Below are 5,525 nucleotides of genomic sequence, written 5' to 3'. Positions count from 1 at the left end.
GTCCATAGAAGTTATACCACTGCGTATGGGAGCTACAAGAAAGCAGGAACGCAGACCCAATCTGCAGTACTAAGTAGGTCTCCATGTAGTCTATCAGCAAGCACTGTGTGATATTTGCACCTGCTTTGCTGTGGGCGCTATCTCCAATCCCAGTCACTTGGACTGCTCAACTCCCATTGAAGAAATATATGCTGTCGGTTAAATTATATCACTGTGTATGGGAGTGTAGTGGATCTGGGATGTTACTGATTTTCCATAGCAACTCCTGCAGTGCTATGCTTACTGTTGATATCAATATCATGACTACCTCTCGCATAGCATCAGGGCTGTCCCTCCAGCATTCCTTCCCCCACCTTCACCAATAGCTGTGGATGGGCATGGTCTTGGGAGGGAACACGGCCAGGACAGCTGACCCAGGCTGACCAAGGAGATACTCCATACCGTATGACGTCAGCTCAGTGATATAAACTGGGGGAGAGGAGCAGGAAGGGGAGGCGAGATTCATTTCTGGCCTTCCAAAAGCAACCGCTACGTGTACTGAAGCCCTGCTTCTCGGGAGGTGGCCGGACATCACTGCTGATGGGAAGTAGAGAGTAACACCTTTATCTGCTTTTGCTTTGCTTCCAGAGCGCGGCTTAGCTGCTTCTTTCTTAAACTGCTTTTATCTGAACCCACGAGACTCCCATCTTATTTCCTCCCCTTCCCTGGCTTGCTGAGGAGGTGGGGGATAAAGCGATGTGGTGGGCACCTGGCATCCAGTCAGGCTCAAACTACCACAGCCCTTTTGACGCCCAATGTGGGGCGAGATAATAGCAGTTTTACATTAACTGCATTACAATTACAGTAAGTCAATGAGTGCAAAGCTCCTGTGCTGGCCACAGAGCCTTGCTGTTATGCAGCTTAGCTTACACTTTCTAATGTTTGGGAACACAATGCTACTAACATTGACTCTATGCTGTGCTTTAACCTTAATAGCTTTGCTAAGCTGGCTATATGATTTTATTTAAAAGGATGAAAGGGCCTGGGAACATGATGGCCCAAATAATAATAGCAAGTCTCATTCTGTTACTGATGGATTTACTGTGCTGTGGAAGCTATCTTGTTCAGGCCATGGGGCAAAGCATCTCTTTCCCCTCAGCTCGGACTGATCTAGACAATTTTGTTATACAGACTTCCCAGGTCCTTAGTCACCCTTATATGAGAGTTTTAATATTACTAATTAACATGGTTGGTATATGACATATTTTGTGGAATCTGGACTCATCTGGGTATCAGAGAGGACAAATTTGCGATGGAAACATGTTAAAATGCCCCCTGAAGCGGCCAGTCCCTGGGTGGCAGGGTGTGTGGATGAATTTGGGCAAATTCTTAGGACGGTTATCACCTCCTGTAACCTGGGATTTTACACCTGAACAGATAAAAAACCCTGCTTTACTGGCACGCTACCTGATAGAAGGGTGTCTTACCTACCCTAATGAGGCCCATCAGGTTCAGGCACTATACTGGGGCCTAGCCTCTGCCTACCGAGCTGCATTCCAGTCCTCTCAGAGAACTATGATTGAAGTGGAAACTCAAACGCTACCTGAGACCACCATGGTTGAGTCAGTCGCAGTCCAGTCCTCTCAGAGAACTATGGCCGAGGTGGAAATTCAAACTATACCTGAGACTACCATGGTTGAGTCAGGGAATCAAACAACAACCACAGTGGTTGCCACAGTAGTGAAAAAGAAGCAGTGGATAAGGAGGTCAAGTCCATATCATCGATTAGTAAGGGCAGAAGAGGAGGAAGAGGAAAGGCTAGAAGAAGAAACTGGTCCTTCGGTAAGGAGATCAGGAGAAGGAGTGAAAGAAATTGAAAAGGAAATGGAAACTACTCGGTCCCTCACCTCAACAGAACTTAGAGATAAGCGAAAAGATTACAGTCGCCAGCCAGGTGAGGGGATTGGTGCCTGGCTGCTCCGATGTTGGGATAACGGGGCTGACAGTCAGCAATTGGAAGGCAGAGAAGCCCAACAGCTAGGATCTCTTGCTAGGGACCGGGGAATTGATAGAGGCATTGGAAAGAAGACCTCAATTTGTAGTCTCTGGAAACGGCTCCTCTCAAGTGTACCGGCAAGATACCCATTCAAGGAAGACCTTGTAAATGCCCGAGGAAAGTGGACTAGAGCTGATGAAGGGATCCAATATCTAAGGGAATTAGCTGTGTTGGAAGTCATCTATGGTGATCTAGATAATGCCGAGGCCTCCACAGATCCAGACGATGTCCAGTGTACACGGGCCATGTTGAGAAAAGTGATTCAGAGTGCCCCAGCTACATATTCTAATATCCTGGCAATGGTGTATCATCCAGACATGGATATACCAACAGTGGAGAGGGTATCTTCTTGGTTACAGAACTATGAAGAGAGCCTCTGCACCTCCTCATCAGTGTGGGATGATGGTCTGACTGTCAGAACTGCCTCAAGAATTTGGTCATCCACTGTCCCGACCAGGGGAAAAGGAAGTCCCAGACGCAGGAGTACACCGCTAAATGAACTCTGGCACTTTTTGCGTGGCCAAGGAGAGGATATGAGGAAATGGGATGGTGAACCCACTTTTAAGCTGGAAGCGCGTGTACGTGAACTAAGGGGGAAGACAGCTGTTAGAAAAGGACCACCCAAGAGGGCTGTCAGCATAGTAGCTGCCAGAACAAAAGAGGACAATCAACAATCTCCAAGACATAGAAGAACTGCAACTACTTCCTTCGATGTCAATGAGGAGACTTCAGGTCTAAAATTGCAAGGATCAGATAGAGAATATTCTGATGAAGAACAGAAATAGAGGGTCCCTGCCTCCAGCCAGGAGGAGGAAAGGGATGACCGAATCTACTGGACCGTGTGGGTTCGATGGCCTGGCACATCAAACCCACAAAGGTATAAAGCCTTAGTAGACACAGGGGCACAGTGTACATTGATGCCATCAAGGTATAGAGGCACAGATTCTGTCTGGATCTCTGGAGTGACAGGGGGATGTGAAGAATTATCTGTATTAGAGGCTGAAGTGAGCTTAACAGGGGACAAATGGAAAAAACACCCCATTGTGACTGGTCCAGAGGCCCCTTGTATTCTTGGCATAGATTACCTCAGGAGAGGGTACTTCAAAGACCCCAAGGGGTATCGATGAGCTTTTGGTATAGCCACTGTAGATACAGAGAAAATCAAACAACTCTCTAATTTACCTGGCCTCTCAGAAGACCCTTTTGTTGTGGGATTGCTGCAAGTTCAAGAGCAACAGGTACCAGTTGCTACCAAGACGGTGCACCGGAGGCAATATCGCACAAACCGAGATTCCCTGACTCCCATCCGTAAGTTGATTCATCAACTGGAGGCTCAAGGAGTAATTAGCAAAACTCATTCCCTATTTAATAGTCCCATATGGCCTGTGAAGAAATCTGATGGAGGGTGGAGGTTAACAGTAGACTATCGTGGCCTGAATGAAGTGACACCACCACTGAGTGCTGCTGTACCAGACATGTTAGAGCTCCAGTATGAATTGGAGTCAAAAGCAGCCAAGTGGTATGCTACGACTGACATCGCTAATGCATTTTTCTCAATTCCATTGGCAGCAGAGTGCAGGCCACAATTTGCCTTCACATGGAGAGGTGTCCAATACACCTGGAATCGATTGCCCCAGGGCTGGAAACATAGTCCTACTATTTGTCATGGTCTAATCCAAACTGCGCTGGAAATGGATGATGCCCTTGAACATTTACAGTACATTGATGACATAATTGTATGGGGCAACAAGGCAGAAGAAGTGTTTGAGAAAGGGAAAAGAATAATACAGATTCTCCTAAAAGCTGGTTTTGCTGTAAAAAGAAACAAAGTAAAGGGACATGCACAAGAGATACAGTTTTTGGGCATAAAATGGCAAGATGGGTGTCGGCATGTGCCTATGGATGTTGTGAACAAAATAGCGACTATGTCTCAACCAACTAATAAGAAAGAAACACAAGCTTTCCTGGGCCTTGTGGGATTCTGGAGGATGCATATCCCAGGTTATAGTCAGCTTGTGAGCCCTCTCTTTAGAGTAACCAGAAAGAAGAACTGTTTTGAGTGGGGCTTTGAACAACAACAAGCTTTTCAACAAATTAAACAGGAAATAGCTCGTGCAGTCGCCCTTGGGCCCATCCGTACAGGACCAGATGTGCAGAATATCTTCTACACTGTCGCTGGAGAGCATGGTATCACCTGGAGCCTCTGGCAAAAAACATCTGGAGAAACCCGAGGTCGACCATTAGGGTTTTGGAGCAGAGGATATCGAGGATCGGAAGCCCACTACACCCCAACTGAAAAAGAAATACTAGCAGCATATGAGGGACTTCGAGCTGCTTCAGAAGTCATTGGCACAGAAGCTCATCTCCTCTTGGCACCACGTCTGCCTGTGTTACACTGGATGTTCAAAGGGAAAACCCCTTCTATACATCATGCAACCAGCGCTACATGGAGTAAGTGGATGGCGTTGATTACACAACGATCTCGGCTGGGGAAATCTAATCGCCCAGGAATCCTGGAAGAAATCATGGACTAGCCAGAAGGCAGAGATTTTGGAGCATTGCCTGAGGAAGTAGCTCGCGCCCAAGAGGCACCACCATATAATGAACTATCAGAAGATGAGAGGCATTATTCTTTGTTTACTGATGGATCCTGCCGCGTGGTAGGAAATCATCGTAAGTGGAAAGCTGCTGTGTGGAGTCCCACACGAGGAGTTGTTGAGGCCACTGAAGGAGAAGGTGAGTCGAGTCAGTTTGCTGAAGTGAAAGCTATCCAACTAGCTCTAAATATTGCAGAACGAGAGAAGTGGCCAGTACTCTATCTTTATACTGACTCCTGGATGGTGGCTAATGCTCTATGGGGATGGCTACAGCAATGGAAGAAGACCAACTGGCAGCGCAAGGGTAAATCCATCTGGGCTGCTGCATTATGGCAAGACATTGCTGCTTGGGTGGAAAATATGACTCTGAAAGTACGTCATGTAGATGCTCACGTGCCGAAAAGCTGTGCCAATGAAGAACAGTGGAACAACCAACAGGTAGATAAAGCTGCCAAAATTGAAGTAGCTCAGGTAGACCTAGACTGGGAGCGTAAAGATGAGCTATTTATAGCTCGATGGGCCCATGAAACATCAGGACATCTGGGAAGAGATGCAACATATAGATGGGCTCGTGATCGAGGGATGGACTTGACCATGGAAGCCATTACACAGGTCACCCACGAATGCGAAACGTGTGCTGCAATCAAGCGAGCCACACGAATCAAGTCTCCCTGGAACAGAGGCCGATGGCTGGGTTTTCAATATGGTTAGGCCTGGCAAAATGACTATGTTGGACCGGTACCACGAACATATCAAGGCAAGCGTTATATACTCACCATGGTGGAAGCAACTACCGGTTGGTTGGAAACATACCCTGTAAACCATGCCACTGCCCAAAATACTGTCTTGGGTCTTGAAAGGCAAGAAAGAATTGAGTCAAATAATGGAACTCA

The sequence above is a fragment of the Colius striatus genome, chromosome W (assembly GCF_028858725.1).
Source record: "Colius striatus isolate bColStr4 chromosome W, bColStr4.1.hap1, whole genome shotgun sequence".
NCBI lineage: Eukaryota > Metazoa > Chordata > Aves > Coliiformes > Coliidae > Colius > Colius striatus.
The sequence above is the reverse complement of the archived record's forward strand: the minus strand, read 5'-3'. Positions refer to the sequence as shown.